This window comes from Pipistrellus kuhlii, unplaced genomic scaffold (assembly GCF_014108245.1).
Source record: "Pipistrellus kuhlii isolate mPipKuh1 unplaced genomic scaffold, mPipKuh1.p scaffold_m20_p_5, whole genome shotgun sequence".
Classification (NCBI taxonomy): Eukaryota; Metazoa; Chordata; class Mammalia; order Chiroptera; family Vespertilionidae; genus Pipistrellus; species Pipistrellus kuhlii.
The window spans coordinates 59,171,076-59,194,928 of NW_023425551.1; positions in this window are offsets into that span (position 1 = coordinate 59,171,076).

Here is a 23,853-nt window from a genome sequence, read left to right on the forward strand (position 1 = left end):
ATTTAAATTATAGCCTAAGAAGGGATGTAAATCACTACCACTAACTCTACCCATATCTGTATCTAACTAGCACTGCTGACAATCTGATAATAGATGACAATTACAATCATATTGGAAACATTAAATACATACCCAATTTTATATCTTTTTTTTAAGTCAAAGGAGTGAACTTAGCAAATGGTCATTTTATGCCTCTTATTTTCTATATCTAATGTTAATTATGTATTTGTGCTATAATATAATGGCATTTTAATTTCAGTTTATAATTGAAGTTTTAAAAGTTATTAAATTATGTTTTCTCTTCCAGTGTGTGTTAATATGTAGCTGAACTAAGTCTCAGCGTAATACTGCATTTAAAATAACTGATCAGGTTTTATAATACAATTTAGAAGTTACCAAGTTATCTAAGTCAATCAGGATTTTTATTAGAAAATTCCAACCATTTTTCCCCTCAGGCATTTCATTTCTAATAGTTCTGATAGGGAAATTAAAAGAATAAACATGTATTTATGTAGATAGGTACAACATGAAATCATCTAGGTTGCACATGTTTAAAAGGGCTCCTAAATATCAATCATGTGGGCCATACCAGGCAGGGAACTCAATTGATTTCTGCCTTAAGTATGGTGGCGAATACATAAGAAATTACAGGAATCCCAAAGAGGTGCATGGATTTCCATTACTATGGGAGCTGAATTATGATTTGAACACTGGACTTGAATAACTCATGTTCCCCCTTTTCCAAAATACAGCACCAAATACCCGTTTTTTTCTACTGCCTGTTTTCAACCGACTGATTACATTGGAGGCAAATTGCCAAGAAAGATAACTTATATCAAAATTTTCTAGGCTACCCATTATACACACATTATTTTTGAAAATTCATTGTTATCTTTCAAAAATGTAGAATCTCAAGTAGTGACGATATTATTTCAAGGTAAGTAATAAGCACCATAAAGAAAATATGACACACTTTATACCCCTCATAATTTATTAGGATCTTAAAAAAAATGAACACTTGGTGCCTTTTTGCTAAAACCACCTACAAGATAAAACTTCATGTTTGCAAATTTATTATTTTTAGCAGTTCATTTAGTGAAGATAAATATGATACTGCATTTTTTCCTAAGAAATAAAAATTCATACCAAAATTCCAATAATCATTTAACTTCATCATTTTAATATTTTATTTATGTATTATGGACTGCTACACTGATAAAGAAAATAACAACTAAATGTTCTATTCAGAAATATGCTTAGTAAATTTTTAAAAATAGAATAAGTAGTATTTTTGCTACTTGCTGAATTTATCAAAGGGACACATTAGACCTTAGTCACAGGAATGCCCAGAAAGAACACAGAGAAGTCATATAGAAGATGCCCATGTTGCTGTTTTGTTACAGGTTCTCTAAGTTTGGGCATATTTATGGCAAATGTTGATGGCTGGACACTGCCAATATTCCTGTTTATAAGGTTGACATAGTTTTTTAACCTGGTTAAAGAAGGAATTTGTTCTCCCTGTGTGATTTACAATAATAATTTGCTTCGTGTTGATATTTACTGCTGTGCCGCTGGCATTTACCTGAAAGAGAAGTTAAGGTGGTGCTTCACTGGAAAAAGCTTACCTACATCAGAAAGCAGGTCTAATTAAGTGAGTTTATTCTATATCCATAAAAGGCTAAGTTGACTCGTGCATGCACAATACATATAAAGCTTTTGCTGGTACCAGTCGCATGTGTGTGTTTTGCTCTGTCATTGTCACTCATGAATTTGGTTGGCACTTCTATTATAGAGAAAGGGTGAACAGTGATATTAAAATATTTCTTCTAATTAATTTCCTTTCAATGTGCACACATCAGTATGTGCTCTGGGACACTAATAAGAATATAAAATGGCCTTTGAGTACTGTAGAAGAAAAGAAACCTTATAAAGTATTAAATCTATAAATAATGGTGTAAAAATCTACATTGGTGACCAGTTGTTATAGAAAAATTATGTCATATTTCTTGGGGTTTCCTTTTTAATATTATACTTAATATAAAATTTAATAAAGGCATCCATAAAATATAGAATTCACTAATATTGTGTTCAAATAAACTATTTGTTTTGCGTTGGGGTAGGAGGACTGCATAGTTAAGAATTAGCTAGGTAGTTAAGAACTAGTGGAAAAATCCCTTAGAAAAACATAACCTTTCTTTTACCATAACTTATGTCCATCCCATCATTCTACCAACTCATACTCAGATGATGCATCTTATGTCAAGAATGTGTGAATATCTTCACCAAGAGTCCACTTTGGGGATTATCAAGAGAAAGTCTATCTCTGGGTTTGGGGATGGATGATTTCCATACCAAGTAGTTTGAGACCTGCTATCCCAGACCAAGAAAGCACTCACTACATTTCCCAACCAACCTACCTGTTGTCTAGTCCACAATTCAAGATAAAGGCCAAATTTCACATCTGAACTTTGAAACATTGTTAAATTAAGTGTTTGTTTTTTAAGATAATTTTTGATGTTATAACCAGAATGGGAAAGAAAGTCTAATATCTATGTTTTGTATTATTCATCTCTCATTACTATTATGTATGTGCTTCTTGCCATTCACATAGCAGTTGAGATAATAATAGTAATAGCAATAGCAATAGAAATAGCAACAATAATATATGTTTTTGTTACTGTTCTCATTGTCATGTTTGTGATGACTGAGTCTGTGATGACTGAGTTAATTCTACCTTATCACCTGCTATTCAGATAGCTCATCTTTTCCAATAAAGTATACTTCTTTTACTATTTGACTTTGTGTCTATTCATGAGAATTTGACCTAAGAAATGTGGGCAAAAGCTATGATTGTGCCAATTCAGAGCATAGGTCTTAGAAAACATTCTGTGTTTATGCTTGCTTTCTCATTCCCAGCAATTGTAACGATAAAAATATGTCCCAGTGACCCCACTGAACGAATGAACATAAAAGACTCACAGTGTAGAATTGTTCCGCAGCTAAATTTGGGAGCAAAGACCAGCCGAGCCCAACTAAGGCTAGCCTACATCTGCTAGTGTCCTTTGATCTGCAGATCTATGAGAAAAATGATTGCTGTTTTAACCAGTGTGTTTGGAAATAATTTGTAATACAGAAACAGCTAACTTGTACTCTCTCTCTTATTTCTTAGTCAGTTTCATCACTGAAGGATATATTTCAGTAAAATGTTGTGTTATAGCAATCCTTCTGGTACTTAAGACACTTTTGATTCTGATAATCAAGTCCCACCAGCAGATGGGAGTAAAAGTAGAATATAGTAGCTAAAAGGAAAATAGCTTTTCCACAGATGGTGTGATCACTTTAACAATCTTTTAGGTATTTTACTATCTGAGGTTGAAGATTTCTAAGAAAAGCCCTTAAACCTACTATGTGACAAAAGGAAACAATTTAAAGAAATTGTATTAAAAACAAAAACAAAAAACAATAACACAACAACTATTACTATGTGTACATTCAGAATATTATTGGACTTTGAATATTTCCTGCTCACTAAATTTCCAAGCATTTTGCATTAGGGACAGAAAGCATATCCTTGGATTTTCTAAAGCTCAAATCAGCTACAATATTTTATATGACACTTTTATGTGACAATCAAGAATCTCTAAATAACACTGTTCTAGTCTTATTTTATTGATCAGAAAAGATAAGCACAAAAAATGTTAAACAATTTTTTCCAAAAACAAGGAAGCATCCAGGAATTATGATGCCTTAAAATTTAAGTTTCTATTCAATTTCCACTAAAAATAATGTTTGGTGATATTGAATATTAATACTTTCTGTCTGTAAAACATTTAAAATATTTTGTAGGCCTTTATAAAACCTTTTAGTTCCCTATGAGGTTAGAAAATCAAAACGTTTTATATATAGCACAATGAATCACAGTGATTTGTATTACATTTGCAAAATGCTTACACATCAAAACCATCCCCATGAATTTCTATTAACCTTCAGCATTTGCAAGCCAACAGCATTTCTAGCTAAAAAGGTTTCAGTATTAAGTCAACATTCAAATTCAACTTTTTATGTCTACATTTCTTTCTCTTTTTCTTATTAAATGGCAGTGCATTTTTAAAAAGTAATTATTATACTTTTATTTAGAGGCTTATTAACTTCAATGATTTTAGAATCAACTCAACATGTATTTTTAATAGCCAGCGTCTTTAAATATGTATAGCTGTTTTGAATGTTCTACAGATATAAATATCATAGTCAACAAAAAGAAAAAAGAAAATACACACTTAGTCACATCAATTCAACACACAATTCTTAATCATAAAAATGCTATAGTGCCTTCTAGTAGTTACTTCACTTATAATAACTTGAGAAGTGTTATATTCTATACTTACAAAGTATCTTTCTCATTATAAGAATCCACATTTCACATAATTTTTTGTTAAAATTTTGCAAAATGTTAAATATAACAAGTATTGAGGGTAGTCATGACTAATGTGCAAAGCAGACCTAAGGGATCCTTTTAGATTCTTTTTCACTTATTACTTCCTTCAGTGTTTTTCTATGCATGTTGATGATCGTACAGTGTATCCTATAAGATCTTCTGGGAGTGAGGAACAATAAATACCAGAGAAGATTCGAGGAAAGTGGCAAATCTCCAAACATTCTGCAGAGAATAGGCAAAGAAGCAAACGTAAAACCTACAAGTTTGTGAAGCACTTAGAAAATACAGGAGAACATGAATTTACATTGATACAAATCATATAAGTAAACAAGTGATTTTTCTCTAAAAGGCAAATTACCTGGGTATTGTACTTGATTAACCCAGGATTATTCCCTTGCTAGATGTGTTTCCTGGAAAGCATGAAAGTTGGAAATTGTGTCAATAGACCTGAAGTAAAGAATTATGGGAACTTGTTGGAAAATACAGTAGGATGGAGCTAATAGAGTTATGGAAAAGAGAGTCTAAATACTTCTGGGCCACCATGAAGTCAAAGAATAGAAGTAGAAGGACATGAGAAAGCCCCAAAATAAAAGGTTTTTCTTGGAAAATGGGAATTTAATATCTTTTAATGGAGATGTTTTGTGGACCTGAAGTGAATAATATTAAAATTGAGCAAGAAAATACTATGAATATTTATAGTAATAAGAATAATGTCATGGCTTTTCTTTTTTAGTTTATAGTATTGATCTCATAGCATCCTGCTCAAAACATATGTACCAAAGAGTACAGGATTCAAACTAAACAATCCATGGCATATTAAAAATGTTTTTTATATTTTCCTTATTACTTGGCTGAAATGTATACTGGTACTCTGAAAATGTGTAGTTTTCTTTTTAGAGGTATTTGTGACCTGAATAATTATATCACTATAACTTGCTTTCTTTTCCTCCATTCTTATCTTCTTTCCTTCCCTTACTCTTAGTAATATTACTCATAGTTCTCCATCACCACCAAACTTTCTCACATGAGGGTAGGCACTGCATAACCTGGGATCATCTGTGGATTGCCCCCAACTTCCCACCCCTACCAGCAAGAGTTCCCCTAACTGCCTTTCCCTGCCAGCCTGTTCACCCCTAACTGATCTCCCCTGCAGGCCTGGTAACCCTTAATTGTCCTCCCCTGCAGGCCTTATAGCCCCCAACTTCTCTCCTTTGCAGGCCTGGTCCCTCCCAATTGCCCTCTCCTGCTAGTCTGATTGCCCACAACTGCCCTCCCCTGCTGACCATCTTGTGGCAGCCATCTTGTGTCCACATGGGGGCAGCCATCTTTGACCACATGGGGGAGGCCACCTTGCATGTTGGAGTGATGGTCAATTTGCATATTACCTCTTTATTATTTAGGATAGGGGTGTCGAACTCAATCAGAGAAGGGGCCAAAATCTAAAATCCAGCCTAAATCGCGGGCCAAATGGTTTACTGAATAGTCATAAACTGTCATTGTGATGGAAACGCAGGGGAGTGCAGTGATGACAGCGTGGTGCGGGCCACATCGCAAGGCCTGGCGGGACGGATTTGGCCCGCAGGCCTTGTGTTTGACACATGTGATTTAGGAGGATACCATACAGGTAGTGGATTTTGACAGTGAAGGAGGCTATCCATATGTGGGGGGCAGGTGAAATATCTGTATCTTCTCCTAAGTTTTGATATGAATCAAAAAATAAATTCTATTAAAATATAGAGTTTAAGATTATATAAAATTTCTTCTTTTGTATTAAAACATATATATTTAATATGTCACCAAAAATTAACTTTGCATAACTATGTATTGAGATTTCTGTACACTCATTTTCAAGAATACATGTGACTTATATTACATCTATTCCATTGACATATAATGTAGTGGCAGAAGAAAAATACTGACTCTAAGTTATTATGGAACTAATTAGATACTACCAAATCAGAGGCTTTGCAATTGAAATTAAGGATTTGTTTCTTTTAAAAGCAACTGGTTGTTAAACGTATATTGTCTGATTGTATTGTCATTTTTAAAATCTAATGTCTACTTGTTATTATTTATGAATTTGATTAAAAATGAACCGTAGTCTGGCCAGTGTACCTAAGTGGTTGAGCATCAATCCAGGAACCAAGAAGTCAAGGTATGATTCCTGGTCAGGGTACATGCCTTGATTGTGGGCTCCATCACCCGTAGGGGGCATGCAAAATACAGCCTATCTATGACGTTTCTCTCATGGATGTTTCTATAAATCCCTCTCCCTTCCTCTCTCTCTAAAAATCAATAAAACTTTTTTTTTGTAAAGAACTGTAGATTGACTATTAACAGCTTTCCTAAACCTTGTAAATAGTTTCAGATTGAATCTGAAGTTTTATGTTTTGTTGGTAGTATACTACAAAATAGGATTTAAACACATTTAGTTATACATAAAAAACAATTCTTGATTAGAAATGTCCATGTTGTAGATAAAAAAAATAAGACAATATTTACTCATTGATTATTTAATTGTGGAACAATTTTTAGTGATGTAGAAGAAAAAAAGTTAATTTGTTTTAATTAAAATAATGTTATTGAAAATAGTAAGCTATTTCTTCTAAGCTACATCTTCTATTCTTATGCATATCTTCTACAATCATGATAAGTGTACTTATTTCTATTTTATTGTATTCATTTTCTATAAATTCTCTTAAATAAGCAACAGATGAAGTCACGATGTGAATGAAAGATAAGCACGTAAACCAGTTTAGTCCTCAGGTTTTACTTGTTCCAGTTCTGTAATAACACAATCTGGTTTTCCATTAATCATAATAACTTAATTTTAGAATGACTGTTTTAATAGATTATGCCACACATGTCCTTACTCTCAGTTCAGTATCATTTTTTTTAAGATGGCTTTTGAGCTCCAACTCTGTGCCTAGAACTTTGAAAGACACTGGGATCCAAAAATACATACAGTTTGAGCCTAGATCAGTGGTCGGCAAACTCACTAGTCAACAGAGCCAAATAAACAGTACAATGATTGAAATTTCTTTTGAGAGCCAAAAACCGATTTCTGTACATGGGCCATGAAGTTTCAGTCGCACTGTATATGCATGCCCGCACGTGGTTTTTTGTGGAAGAGCCACACTCAAGGGGCCAAAGAGCCGCATATGGCACGCGAGCCGCAGTTTGCTGACCACTGGCTTAGATTGTTCTACGGCAACTAATGCCACTCTTTAAGAAACAAATCAGTTATTTTGCTCTTTAAAATGTATTTATTACTTCCCAATTTCCTACATATAGCTTTCATTGATTGCTTTCTCTGACAGAACTTCTCATTACTTTCACAAAACACTGATTGAAAATGCAACTTTTTTCTGTTATCATCTTGCTTTTTCTATACCTTTTAAGGAAAAGAGATGATGATGTTCTTCTAAACTTCTCCACAACTCTCCAGCCAAGGACATTTAAAAAAGAAACAATTTTTATTTTATTGATTACTAATGGCAATCATTTTAGAATAAATTAGGTATGCTGTTCTTAATCAAAGAGAGTATGTTGCTGTTGATATCTTAAGCTATGAAACATATGAATTTTTATAAATTTTCAAGAAATTATTTCTCATCAAGATGAGTATAATTTTACTGAAGGAAACAACCATTAACATAAATAGAGGTCAAGATATGTGCCAGTAGCTATCCCTATGCCATTTTAGAGTATACTGTTGTAGACGGTAATAACTATATAATGAATATTAAAATTCTTAATTTATATTTTTATTTTTAATACCTAATAGTGGTATAATTGGTGTGATTGTCCTTCCAATATTACCATGATTCTTATAGTACCCAGGGTAATAAATTGTCCTTTTTCCTCACCTAAACAAGAAAAAGCTGTGTATACAAGAGTATACTCAATAACTAAATGGCATTATAAGAAGAGCATCTCCTCTGAACCTATCTTCTGAGGTAAGAAGATACTTCATGAACCCGACCCAGATAAAGTCTCTTCTAATCTTTGTGTCCTTTCTTCTCTGAATTCTAACAACATTATTATTCTGTATTTACCTCCTCGTCAAACACTATTCAATTACTTACAGTCTGGTTTCAAACACCAATAGCTTTATGTAAGTAATTTTCCCCCAGTAACTTTATAATACATTTAAGGAAATGAAATAATAGTTTTACTTCCCTCAATATGATGACAGTGCTTTGCACAAAATAAAAACTAATTGATAAATGCAAAATAGATCCTTATTTGGTTGATATTCACATCCAGGAATTGAGCAAATATTAATGCCATGAAGGATATTAATAGCCCTTAGTGACCAATCATAAAATTATGACATAATTTATATGTAACTATGATAAAATATATAATAAATATTCTGTGGATAAAATATAGCCTGCTTATCTCTAAGGAATTTAGAAATACTAAGATAATAGTTATTGAAAGTAGCTCCCATTTTCTTTAGGTATCTGGGCATTACTTTATCTTTGATCTTCTAGTTTAGACTATAATATAGGTACAGTTAAAAAATCATCTATTATTTTGTTTTGTTTTCTTTTTGTAAGGTGTAAAACTAAAAATACCCACAGATAATAAAACATTAAAAGAAGTAATGAAATAAGCTACTCATGTATCATGAAATTTATTCAGTAGGCTAGTGGGTTAAACTTTAAGTGAAAAAGATGCACAAATTGGGTAAAAAATTACAGTTTTATGTTATTGAACATATTGGATATATTTTATACCACCACTAAAAGAGCAAACTATCAAGTGGGAAAACTATTTGTGACATATACATCTAATATTGCTCTCATATCCAACATTAAGCAGAAGCTATTAACCTGAAGGCCCTGTGAACAAAGCAGGCTTAAACAAGACGAAGTCAGAGAGACCAAACATTTCACTCTATTACACATAATTATATTATTTACACATACAAAATATGCTCACCCTGCCTGAGAACCCTAAAAATCTCCTGCAAGTTTAGTATCATACCCAAAGTCCAGGATCTTGGTGTAATACAAGTTGGTGTGTGTGTGTGTGTGTGTGTGTGTGTTTGGGGGAGCACCTCTGAAAAGGCAGTTCCTCCTAATTTATAGATCCTTGGACTCAAACTACAATTAGTCTTTCCTGTCACTTTCAATATGTAATGGAGAATAAAGAAAGCATAACTCCAACAAATGCTCCCATTCAAAAAAAAAAAAGGGAGGACAGAAGATACAAAGCAATTATTGCTCCTTAAAATTCTGAAAAAACTGTCAGATATAATATATCTCTAAAATCCTGAAACAGTAGATAATCTTAATCTTAGTGGGTTTGGCCCTCTGGAACTGTAGTCTCAGTTCTGTCTTCTCTACTTCTGACTGGGTATAGTTTCACAGTCCACTGTTCTCCAGGGATGGGTTTTTCTGTGCTTCCCTTGGCATTTTGTTCTGATCACTGGGCTCTGGGCTCTCACCTCTGCTATTGCCATCCTATCGCATATTAAAGAGACCCAGGTAAACATCTGAATACCTCTCTCAACCTACTTCTTTCCTGTAAAAAGTTGGAGACTCAGAGGCCTTTATAGTATTTGAACAGTTTCATTTACTCTAGAATGGTGGTGCTTTTGCTGGTACAACTCCCTTAAGCCTACTTTCAGACCTTCTAGATTAATTATTTCTGAGTCATAGATACTTTCGTTATGTTACAACATCAAAGTCACATTGAAAAGGATCCAGGGTGGGGAATGATTGTAGCCATTATTGTAAACAATCAACCACATGATTCATGTTAGCCTCAAAGGGGAAGTGTTTGTTGATCTTCATCCCTTTTCTCTTAGGATATTGCTTTGATTCTCTGCCAAATTATCCACTCTCTGGAAAGAACAGCTTGCACATTCTAAATGAAAGATTTCCTCATTAGACAAATAAAATAACAATGATGTAGGGACATGAAAATTAAAAGAAACAATTCCATAGAACTGGAGCAGAAAGCAGAAGGTGGGCTTTAAGACAAGATCATATGGCCAAAACCGGTTTGGCTCAGTGGTAGAGTGTCGGTCTGCAGACTGATAGGTCCCAGGTTCGATTCCGGTCAAGGGCATGTACTATGGTTGTGGGCACATCCCCGGTAGGGGGTGTGCAAGAGGCAGCTGATCGATGTTTCTCTCTCATCGACGTTTCTGGCTCTCTATCTCTCTCTCTTCCTCTCTGTAAAAAATCAATAAAATATATTTTTTTAAAAAGTTAAAAAAAAAAGACAAGATCATATGAACACAAATGATATAATTGTACTAACCATATAGCACACTTATAATATTGAACTAGAGGCCCAGTGCATGAAATTCCTGCACAGGGGGAGGGGTGTCCTTCAGTCCAGCTTGCACCATCTCCAATCTCAGACTTCCCTCTCACAATCCAGGACTGCTGGCTCACAACTGCTCCCCTGCCTATCTTCCTGATTGCCCCTAACCCCTTCTGCCTGCCAACCTGATCACCCCCTAACCACTCCCATACCAGCCTGATTGATGTCTGTCTAACTGCTCCTCTGCAAGCCTGGTCACCCCTAACTGCCCTCCCTTGCAGGCCTGATCCCTCTCAACTACTCTCTCCTGCAGGCCTGGTGCCTCCCAACTGCCCTCCCCTACTTGCCTGATCACCCACAACTTCCCTCCCTTGCAGGCCGGTGTCTCCCAACTGCCCTCCCCTGTTGGCTATCTTGTGTCCACATGGGGCAGGATCTTTGTCCACATGAGGGCATCCATCTTGTGTGTTGGAGTGATGGTTAATCTGCATATTACTCTTTTATTAGAAAGGTTAGAGGCCTGGTGCATGGGTGGGGCCAGCTGGTTTTCCCTGAAGAGTGGCTCAGATCAGGGTGGGGGTTCCCTTGGGGATTGGGGTGGCCTGGGGAAGGAGCCTGTGGTGGTTTGCAGGCCCGCCACACCCTCAGGGACCCAAGTGGAGGCCCTGGTATCTGGAGTTTATTTATCTTCTACAATTGAAACTTTGCAGCCTGGAGCAGAGCCAAGCCTCCTGCTTGCTCTGTGGCAGCAGCCATTTCTGTTGGAATTTATGTATCTTATATAATTGAAATTTTGTGTCCTGGAGTGAAGGCCTGAGCTGGCCAGGGCTGCAAAAGCTTCACTTCTTCCATTGCCCAGGGAAACCCTAGCCTCCTGCTCTTCCAGCTCTGCCATTTCGGTGGGAATTTATTTACCTTCTATAATTGAAACTTTGTACCCTTGAATGGAGGCTTCTTGGGCCCTCCAGAATGTGTGGGAAGTTTGGCTTCCTCCATTGCCAAGGAAACCCAAGCCTCCCTCCTAATCTCTGTGGCTGCAGCCATCTTGGTTGAGGTTAATTTGCATATTTGCTCTGATTGGCTGGTGGGTTTGGCTTGTGGGTGTAGCAGAGTGATGGTTAATTGCATATTACTCTTTTATTAGATAGGATGTTAGCATTATGAATGTAGAGAAAGACATCATCTGATTTTTTCCCCTTTTTAAAAAGTTAAGCCCAGATAACAGGCGAAAGTCATCAAGGAGAAACCTTAAAACTTATGATTATTGTAGGAAAGGAATGATTTCTGAACTTTAAGATCCCACACAGAGAGGCATACAGTTTGGAATGAGAAGTATTATAATCATGGGTATCTCTTTCTATGCAATAAACACATTATTTTAGGTTATTTTATTACCACATAATAGGCCAGTGTCTTCATATATTTGTTTTCTAAGGAAAAATAATAACGCTTAGTTATTATATACCTGTTAAACTTTGCTGGTTATTCCTTAATTATTAACATAGCAAATAAATCATTAGAATATATTTCTAATATGCTAGATCATAAACAGGACATTTATTTGTGATTATTAGATAATAATCTAATATCTATAGCACTGGTGCCAATAAGAGAATCATAAAGTATTCCACATTTTATACTTTCAGATTAAAAAAAATGTTTTGCTTACCTTAGTGTTTTGCTTAAGTTATTGTTTGTAGTTAATAAAAGCATTCTTTTATTTCTGAAGCAATTTTATGTCTTACTCATATTTCTCACCAGGTAGAAGTTCAGTCAAGAATTTGATATGATGATGCATATAATTAAATAAAAAACATATCATATGAAACTAAAATTTAGCAAATGAAATTAATTTAGAAATAGATTATTTATTATTTCCCAAAGTAAATTAAAATTTTAAACTATGTATTCATATTCTTGTGGTGTCACATCTATTTTTTTTTATTTAAACATGATATAGATTAAGGTGGATACTTCTATAAATTTATTAAATTATTATAGCTTCATAACATTGGTAATGTATTCAAGTGATTGCCTCCCCCTGCCCTAGACCTTCACCACCTATTGTCAGTGTCCTTGGGTTATGCATATGTGCATACAAGTTTTTTTATTGATCTCTTCCTATACACCCACCCTCCCCTGTCTTCCCTTTGAGGTTCCACGGTATGTTCTGTGCTTCTATATCTCTAAATATATTTTTTTAAATATTTTATATTGATTCAAGACAGGAAAAGAGAGGAAGAGAGATATAGAAACATCAATGATAAGAGAGAATCATTAATCGGCTGCCTCCTGCACACCCCACACTGGGGATGGAGCCTGCAACCCGGGCATGTGTGCCCTGACTAGGAATCCAATCCAAACCTCCTGGTTCATAGGCCAACGCTCAACCACTGAGCCACACAGGCCTGCCTGAATGTATTTTGTTCATCAGCTTATTTTGTTTATTAGATTCCACATATGAGTGAGATCATGTGAAAGCCCAAACTATTCCATGGAAAGTTCATTCAGAGGTGCGTGTGCACGTGCATGAGTGCGTACACACACACACACACACACACACACACACACACACACACAGAGACACACAGAGAGAGAGCGAGAGCGAGAGCGAGAGAGCGAGAGAGCGAGAGCGAGAGCGAGAGCGAGAGCGAGAGAGAGAGAGAGAGAGAGAGAGAGAGAGAGAGATCCAGTCCTCAGGTATTCCATCCCTGCCCCAGCTCTAATCACATCTTAATTCAACCACTTGAGAGATGATTCTGAGCCAGAATTACCCAGCTGTTACTATCTAGAAATAATGTCGCACAAAACTATAAGAAAATTAAATAACTTTTGATTTAAATCTAAATTTAGGCCTAAATTTTGGAGTGGTTTGTTTTAGAGAAATGTATAACGAGAACACCTAGTTTCCAGTCTGTGATGTTGGCTTCATAAGATGGTCAAAATATCTGCTGTTTCTTCATTCCCCTGTAAAACCTATCTACTAGGGCCAACAGAAACACAGTTTGTGCCAATATCTGGCAAATTCCCAGAGGCAATAAAATAGCTGGCACAATCATTAGTTCCTTTCAAAGGGCTTTTCTCTCTCTGGAATTTTAATGGATCTGGTCCTTGTTGCTTTCATTGGTCTCTTCTGTCTTTAAAATGCACTTTTTGTTGTTGCATTTATTCTTTTATTTTCTAGTAAACAATAATGTTCTTGGCCTGCCAATATGTAATTCAACCTGCTTTCATTTCCAGCTTAGTTTTCCATTATATCTGTCAGTATTTAGAATAAAACATACATACACCCATACTTATTTTGTTCAGTGTGCTCTAATACTTAGAATACTGATCAGTACAGAACCTAAGATTTTTATGACTTCAAAATAAAGTTTTAAACTTTCTATTTCTGGTCTTGAATAATGGATATTTTATGTGTCTTTTTAAAAAAAAATTCTATTGGTAAATTATTTTACCATTCAGAATGTTATAAAACTAGGTAGCAAAATCAGATGTCTTTAGAAAGATATGTCTCATTCTCTCAGACTGGACTACATACCTATACACTGCCAACAACCATAGTACCGTATTTTTCGGACCATAAGACGCTCCCGACCATAAGACGCACCAGTTTTTAGAGAAGGGAAATGAAGAAAAAAAGATTCTGAAACAAATAGTGTCCTAAAATATTTTATGTGCATTAAAACCCAACATCACAGTCATAAACACATGTAATCAACCCTGTAAAGCACATGTGTCAAACACAAGGCCCGCGGGCCAAATCCATCCCGCCAGGCCTTGCAATGTGGCCCGCAACGCGCTGTCATCACTGCACTCCGCTGCGTTTCCATCACAATGACAGTTTATGACTGTTCAGTAAACCATTCAGCCCGTGATTTAGGCTGGATTTTAGATTTTGGCCCCTTCTCTGATTGAGTTCGACACCCCTACTGTAAAGTAAACAGCAGCATTTAGAACCATTTTAGAGCCGGGCAAGCACACAGAGACCACACAGAGCCGGGCAAGTAAAAAAACTTTTTTTTTAAAGTATATGTGTAGGCTATATTTGGACCATAAGACGCAGGGACTTTTCCCCCCCACTTCTGGGGGGAAAAAAAGTGCGTCTTATGGTCTGAAAAATACGGTATGTCCTAGACATAGTAATTGACATAAACCAGTTAAGGCCCATTCCTGAATTTGGGGGCAGGACAGTCATTAAAAATTTTTGAGTTCTGTTCAGATAGGAGAGGGAGGATATGTGCCAATTAATATTCTTAATATCAAACAGTATAAAATAATTTCTACTGAAATAGTACTAGACTGCTGTGTGAGGGCCATCAGATACTATATTATCTGTTCAACCAGTCATAGCAACAGAATAGGGCACAAGCTAAAGAAACACCAGTTAAGTCTAAAATTTTCTTATGGATGATTTCACCAACTAGAAATTTGCTGCCATATGGCATATGCAACCTGATCTAGACATCCAAAAATTGCTTATTCTCATAGTGCTTCCTGGGTTCCTTTTCATTCCAAAATGCTGATTCTTAGAAGAGGTGTGTTATCCTCCTTCAGGGTTTTATACCTTAAAGCTGGGACCCATATTCAACTTTTCCTGGACTTATCCAGACTATTCAGATGCTGCATGGTAAAAGAATAAAGAACATCTGTCCATGACGACTTCCCCTTTTCCGTGCAATGTTAGTCATACACCTTTACTTTCCACAGATAAAGTACAGCTCAGTGTTTATCTCCTACTTCCATTGCATTCAATGTCAAACTCAATTGTGCTCCAGCGCCTAATCACCATGGGTAAATTATACCTGCTGTTGCTGTGATAAATTTCCACACATTTAGCAGTTTTGAATAACTAAAATTTATAGCTACCAGTTCTAAATGGCCAAAGAATGACATGGTTTCACCAAGCTAACATCCAGGTGTTGCCAGGGCTGCATTCCTCTCTGGAGGCTCTGGGGGAGAACCTTTCAAAGCCAGAAGCCAACATTTCTCTCGCTGACCACAACCAAGAACAGTTTGTCCATTTTTAATAGATTGTACCCATTTTAACAATACAGGATAATCTCCCCATTTCAAGAATCTTAACCTTCATTACACGTTTAAAGTCCCTCTTGCCATGCAACATATTCACAGGATTTGTGGCCATTTGTGGGGAGGGGCATTATTATTATTTGAGATGAGTACCTGGTGTATTTCTGGCGCAGGTGAATCTCACTCAGAGTGGCAGATTCTGGGACTTTGGGTGGGTGTCAGGCAAAGAACTCCACCTTTCAAGTGGGTGCGGCCTCGTCTTGCAAACTTCCAGCAGCAGGTCCCTCCCCTGTTCCTGGGCTTGAGGCTCCCCCTACCACTTGGGCGTGGCCTAAGGAGGAGGTCAGGTTCACCTGGAGGAGATCAGGGTCACCTGGAGGTCACGTACTCCAAGCAACTGCAACTTACAAGCCTCCTGCAGGAAGCTGATGAGGCAGCAGAAAGCATGCACCTCTGGAAGAATTACTTATCCACCAGCCAACTCCACCCCTCCCTTCGCAAGTAGGCCAGGTGTGTGTGTGCGCGCGGGAGTGGAGAGGAGGCGGAGGGGGGGGGTGGGGAGGAATAGTGGAGAGAGGGAGGCGGTGGCCATGGGCTTCCAGGGGCCTGAGGACTTTCTGGACAGAGGTGGCTGGCTGCCCTTTGTCACTGGGCTGGCTAAGGGGGTGGAGTGAGTGGCCACAGGTCCCCATCAGCCAGCCCCATCATTTTGACAGAGGTCACTGGAGTGGCTTTGAGAGTGGCAGTCCAGGGGATGGGGAGTGCCCCGGACTGTAGGGTGCAGCCAAGACTTGTCGGTGTGGCCTTCCCCTTGACGCAGAATCTCGGGGCCCACCCGCCTGTGCTGGGCGGGGGCGCACAGGCTGGAGGGAGTTGGGGAGGGCAGGCAGTGTGTCGCAGTAAAGGCGCCAAAAGTCTTTGGAGTCCTGGCCCGAGTCCATGGTGCTGGAGGCAGTCAAACAGGGTGGACAGGGGTTCGGATCCGCCAGTGGATGGACGTGGACCGTGACTCCTTGGGTCCCAAAGCGCCCGCCGTTTCCTGGGACCTGGGGCCGCTGTCTGGGGCGGCTCGGGGAGTGGGTGTCAGCCCCATGGGCACAGCCTGGAGGTGTCCCTGCTCGCTGGGTAACACCTGGCACAGGGTCATGTCCTTGCGGGGAAGCTCATCCTACTGCTGCTTGTGGTGATGGGCTGCAGTGGATGCAGAGGCACCTGCTAGAGTGACGGAAAGGGACCTGTCCACCTTGGTGGAGTGCAGGATCCCACCTCGACTGGCAGCCAGAGAGTGGTCACTATGGTCCCTGTGGTCACCGTGGGCGAGGTGTCCAGCCCAACCTGACCTCCTGACCCACAGCAGATTCAGCCACAGCTGTCCCCCTTGACTGGGTCCAGTGGGCTGGACGCTGTCCACTGCCCTTGACTGGGTCTGCTGGGCTGGACGCTGCCAGGAGCTGCTGGTGGCCGGCAGCATCTCCAGAGCTTTCTTCTCCAAGCTTCTGGGTCTTCCTGGGTGGCCTCGACCCCAGCGTGGGGCTGCTTTTCAGGCGGCATGTGGTGGGGAGCTGGCCCCTCCACTCTAGAAGCTGGGGGGAGGGTCTGCGGGACCATTTGTAAGGGGAACACCCTAGATGGGGCGTGTTGAGCACTTTGGGGGGCTTGGGGCGACCGGGGCACCTACCTTCTTGGCACCATCCACAGCGGAGCCCACCTGGCTCACCTCCTAGGGCACGGTCTGAGGGCCATCAGGATTTACCTAATGGGACTTGTCTTCTTTCTCAGCCCTACAAGGGGTCTATAGCTCTTGGCAACGCCTTGTATGCTGCCCCGGTCTGGAGAGCACCTTTCTCCTTGAACTTCCCTGGGAGCTGATGCTTTCCTTTCTCCCAGCTTCCCGAGGTCTCTAGGTTGTAGGATTACTGCAGGCTCTCACAGTAATCTCAGTGCTGCAGGCGAACTGGTCATCCTTGGGGCAGCAGGTGGTGGGGAATAACATGCATGCCATCTTCTTACTGGGGCCTGTGGGTATCATACCAGCAGGGCAGACAGGAGGACCATCGTGCAGTTGGTACAGACAAGTACAGCATGCACAGATCCATTTTCTGGAAGAGCATGGTGGGTTTAGGTGGCAGCAGCCCACAGCTGAGGGGCAGGGATGTGATGCTCAGTCTTTCCAGAGGGCTCAGGTCAGCTCCGCCTGGTCCTCACTTCTCACCAGTCACAAGGCAGCTGCTCCCATGGCCACTGGGGAAAACCACACTCAAGATGGGTGAGATGGGCTTGGGGAGCCTCTATTCCCTAGAGCCCCTACTTATGGGGCACCTCATCCTACTCGACAGCCTGTGTGCACTGCAGCAGACTATGGAGGCTGGGAACACTGTCCGTGGCCGTTTGAGGCACTAGCACTGCGTCCAAATGCCCCACCAGCTTCCAGAAACTCAAGCTGGGTTTGAGCTGCCTTTGTCCCGCTCTGTGACATGCTGAAGGGGCTGCCTGGGAAGATGTAGCGGCTGGGCCAGGTGGCCCTGAGGAAGCCCACGGAGGCCAGGGGCTCCAGTTGCTGGGAGGAGGACGGCTACTCCAGCAGCTGTGCCACAGGCATTATCTAGCACAGGCCCTCCGAGGCTGGCAGCCGCTCGCTTCCTGCCCAGGGAGTGGAGAACCAGTGAGGAGTGGGTGGGTGGCTGGTTGTTTTCTGCACCAGGCGAGGCAAAAGGATAGGGTGAGGTGAGCACTTCTTTTTCTTAGAATAGGTTTTAGCACAATTTCCTACTTCTCACTTCTACCCCATCCCGCCACCTCCTGACCTGTCTTCCATCCTCCCCACCTACCATCATGAGGGACAGTGTCCCCAGATTACATGGAGGTGCTTTTTGGAATCAGTACACCATAGCCAAGCTGGGCTTGCATGAGGAGCAGCTGATCCTGTTGATATGGAAAATCGTGGACTTGGCCATCACTAAGGTGGGACAGTTGCACAACATACTAGTATGATGGAATCATTTGGAACCGACACAGGGTTGTAAAGAAAAAAAAATAAAAAAATAACTAAGACAAGGTCAATGCCTGCACTTGACATCACAGCTAGACCGAGCCTGGGACAGCTGAAGAAGGAGAAGGCCTCTACCCTTCGGTTCAGTACGTCGGCAATGTACTTTTCATATTTCTGTACCGATGTACTTCATGTCAGGTAAATCCTGCGTCCTGGCGCTTCTGAGAATAATTGCTTGTATGCTTCTATTACTCTTCTGATCTTCAAAAATAATTCAACAAGCGTTGTCCTGGTGTACCTGATGCTGATGAACTGGATGCTACAAGCAATGAGAGTGTTTAAATTTTGAGAATAATTCAGCCTTCTGTGTGGAGCCTCTCAAGTTGCAAATATGGGGATACAATTTTAGCAGTGATTTCACAGCTTAACAATCACACATGTTCAGATTCAGAGAGAAAAAATTACGAATTTCAAAGTGGCACTTGCATCAAAAATGGAACTCATTGATGACAACACTGTAATCAGGATTCCAGGTTTATCGTGGCAGGATGCGGATCAAGATACTGAAGAATTCTTCAAAGGACTCAGATTGCCAAAGGAGTTTCAGCACTGCATTCAGTATGCCCGTCTCTGAAGGAATGGGGAAGCTCTGCTTAGGTTTGTAAGTGAGAAGCACAGATACCTAGCACTACAGAGGCACAGACACTGCATGAAAAGCCAGTACATTGAGGTTAACAAGGCAACAGGCAAAGATTGTCTTAAAGTTGCAGGTAGTACCTCCAATGAGGCATCCTGATTTCCAAGGAAAACCAAGTCCTTGTCCGCATGCGGGGCTGTCTTTCATGGCCACTGCAGATAAAACGGTGGCTTTCTTTGGACAACATTGCTCTCAAATAGGGGAAGGGAGGCATCTGTGTCCTTTCCCATACAATGCTTTTGTGGCTTCACAGAAGAGTCATAAAAAAAAAAAAAAAAAGTCAAGAAGGAGAGATATGTTGAAGCTTTTCACTGTTCAGCTGAGGAGATGAACTATATTAATGGGGGAATTTTTTGTTTACATTCACCAGATGATCGGGACCTGCTGATGAAGAAGGGGAGGAGGGGGTGGCGTGGAGGGACTGGGAGTTTGGCTGGCAGGCCCCATCAACAATTGGGCCTTCAGTCTGGGGACAATTCCTGTGTTGAGCATCTTCCTTCTGCTGGTCAGGGGACGTCATAGTGACCGGACTTTCCACAGGTAGTTCTGCTGTTTTGTTGATTTGCATATCAGGGTTTTATTATATAGGATATATCTTATTCTTTCACACCAGGGTAATCTGAGTCCATTTCAGTACTTTCTATACCTCACCTTCACTCTCTCTCCTACCACATAATTTATCCAATCAAACCAAAATCCTAGGCTATTGAGGTTTCCTTAGGTGAAGCTACAGCGTTCCAAGAGGCAGTGCCAGATGTCTGTATTGGTTTTCAATTGCTGCCTAACAAATTGCCATCAATTTAGTTCTTAAAGAGAACCCATTTGTTAGTTCACGGCTCTATGGGTCAGAAGCCAGGCAGGCTTGACTGTGTTATCTGTGAAGGGTCTCGTGGGGTCATAATCAAATTGTCAGCCAGGCTGGACACTCTCATCTGGAGATTCTGGATAGAATAATTCCAGGCTTATTCAGGTTGTTGGCAGAATTTAGTTGTGTGTGGTTGTATGGCTGAGGTCCTCAATTTCTTGCTGGCTACCAGTGAAGATCACTCAGTTCCCAAAGACCATTCTCTGGTCCTTTCCCGTGGCCTCCTCTGTCTTCCAGCCAGAAATAGCATGTGGGGATCCACGCATGTCTCTCCATGGGCACCAGCTTCTAAGCATCACATCCAAAGTCAGGAGAGGTGGACCTTGATCTCAGCCTTTTTTTTCCCAAAAATGCCAAAGCTACAGAGTTCACCAAGCTCTCTGGGGAAGCCTCAGAGCCCACTGACTGCAGTGCCCTGGGAAAGAGTGCAGTTTACCAGCTCAAGCAGCCTTTGGCTCACCCAGATGAGGACAAATTCAGTATTAATAAGTACAATACCATGGCTGATTTTAAAATTACTGGCCACACAAGGACCAGTTTATTTCTCATAACAATAAAAACTTAGGCCAAAACCGGTTTGGCTCAGTGGATGGAGCATCGGCCTGCAGACTGAAAGGTCATAGGTTCAATTCTGGTTGGGGGCATGTACCGTGGTTGCAGACACATCCCCAGTGGGGGGTGTACAGGAGGCAGCTGATCGATGATTCTCTCTCATCGATGTTTCTAACTCTATCTCTCTCTCTTCCTCTCTGTAAAAAAAAAAAAAAATTTCAATAAAATATATTAAAAAAATAAAAAAAGGAAAACTTAGGTTTCTACCTTACTCTTAAAAAACAGAACACTTAATAAAATCTTTAAAAATGTAAGTAACTACTTATTGCATGCACTTCCTTTTTCCCTCTGCTGGGGAACAGGCTAAAAGCCGGTTTTGCCAGGTCTTAAGGCCCTCCACACATCTTGGCACCCCTTCTCCCCAGTTACAGCCCAGGAACTTTAAACCTGAGGCCATCCTTTATTACTCTAGCCAGAAAGTAGGCCGGATAACTCAGACTGAATTTTCTTCTACCTCCAGAGAAATCTAAGGACCTCTTACTTTTCTATGAGCTTGGTTTACTTAAGTACATATGAATTTTTCTCTTTTTCAATAGCATGTTTGGTAGTAAGGGAAATAAAACTATTCAAGTTAGCTTGAAAAAAAATCATTTTAACAATGAATCAAACAGATGAACTTAAGGGCACCCACATATAAGAAATGAAGTATAACATGAGGAATAACTCAGTCTTAGAGTGACTGGAACTGGTGGTTTGTCATTCACATTTAAATTGTTTTAGGTTTCTACATTTCTGTGGATACTTTTTTTTTTTTTTTTTTTTTTTTTTTTTTTTTTTTTAATCTTAGTATCTGCTGCCCATAATTATGATTTGTACCTGACCCTGGCTTCTCAAAATTCCTATTGTGTAACAATTTTTCTGTAGCTCTTAACCTCCTGTGTCCAACAATGTCTCCCTTTCACAGACTCAGAATTTTTTTTTTTTTTTTTATTAAAAGTAAAGGGAATTTTGTTGATTACTGCTGTTTCTCAATATTAGTTCAGGGATAAAAAGATTCCTTTATTCCTAAGAAAGAAAACATGAGTTATATCTTAATTAATTTCCTTCAGTTCGAATTTTGTTTTATTACCAAACATGCTATTGAAAATGACAAAAATTCATATGTATTTAAATAAAGTATTAAGAATCTTCCAACTAGCACCCAAGGGAATGTAAGTACTTAGTAGTAGTTTTATGAAATCAAACTCTATCAGTATTTATTAAAAATTGTCATTATATTGACAAGTTTTATACCAGGTGATTAATTTTGTGGAGTATAGTGGTAGAAGGATTCTAAGACTTAATCTGGGTTCAGTAGTCAAAGGTTCCATGTTAGTGATGCAGCCTATTGGTATGATATGATAGTGTGATAGATAGATTTAAATGCCACATTTGCCATCACATACACACGATGAGCAGGTAACAGGAGAATGGCAGCCCTCCATAATAACATTTTTCAATATTTAATGGCACTAAAAATCATCTTGTCACCTCATAAGTAAATTAAGATCTCTGATATCTACTCTGGAGATTATTATTTAGTAGGTCTAATCAGCATTTTTTTCCAAAAACCCACATAAATCTGATGACAGTGGAATATCTATACTTGGAAAATAAACTTCTTTTTAACAAACGGTCTGTTCTCCGTAGAGCCCCCAAAATGCCAATTAATTAGATAGCTATCAGAACTAGTGAAAATGTGAGGGGTTAACCCAACATCTAATCTTTTCTGTGAATTCTTGCTATAAACAAATTAATAAATAAATATATTTTGAACAGATATTTATTCAGACTGTTTATGAAAACCAAGGCTTGGGGTTTCTATAATGTTTTAGATGACCTTTGATGACTTTTATTGGTCAAGTGAATTTATCTAAAAATATCACCAACTTCTGTACTTTAAGATAATCTCCAGTAATTCTAATCATTTTTTTCCACAAGTAGTCCTATATTTCATTTGTCCAGTAACCTCCTTTTTTTTTTAATATGCTCATAGGGTTTAAGTCACTTTTCTATCTGAATCATTCAGAAATTTGCTAATGACATTCCTAGTGAACTTTACTCAGATTTAAACATAGTTTTCCATGTGTTTTGAGGGGTGAATAGTGCAGTTTGACCTCTTTTATCATCTACTTTCTATTAATGTAAGACTTCAGCAAAATCCTAGAGAGAATGCAATATATTGGGTAAATACATGAGACAGAAATGGGTTTGAATTCTGGCTCTGTCACTTAGATGTCTGAAATTGTGCAAGATTCTCACATTTGAATGGGTGGTAAACTGCTGAGGGAATGTGTTTTATGTATTTTCATAATGTTCAAATTATTAATAGAAAATTAGTCAATGTAACACTTGGATGAAAAGGTCAGTTTTTTTATATTTTATGTAATTTCCATGGAGGGAAACTTTAAAGGAAAAAATAGTTAGAAATATATTTCACACTGGTGAGTTACTGTCTGTTCAGGGAGTCCACTACCAGATCCTCATTATTACAAATTGAACTATTCACAAATAGCACTTCAGACATGATGTTTTCTAGAGTCAATATTCCCTCTGCCAAAATGTCCTGTTTGCTTGGATCATATCAACACACTGGCAGATCTGGCCAGTCAATGCCATTGCCTGCCTGCATGCCTCCTGGCATTCAAAGGTCTGAGCTCCAGGCCAAGTGGCCCAATGATTCTTTTTTTTTTTTTTAAATATATTTTATTGATTTTTTTACAGAGAGGAAGGGAGAGAGATAGAGAGCTAGAAACATCGATGAGAGAGAAACATCAACCAGCTGCCTCCTGCACACCCCCCACCGGGGATGTGCCTGCAACCAATGTATTGTACATGCCCTTGACCGGAATTGAACCTGGGACCTTTCAGTCTGCAGACCGACGCTCTACCACTGAGCTAAACCAGCTTCGGCTGGCCCAATGATTCTTACTCTATCCCACAAGTTTCATTTTCCTTAT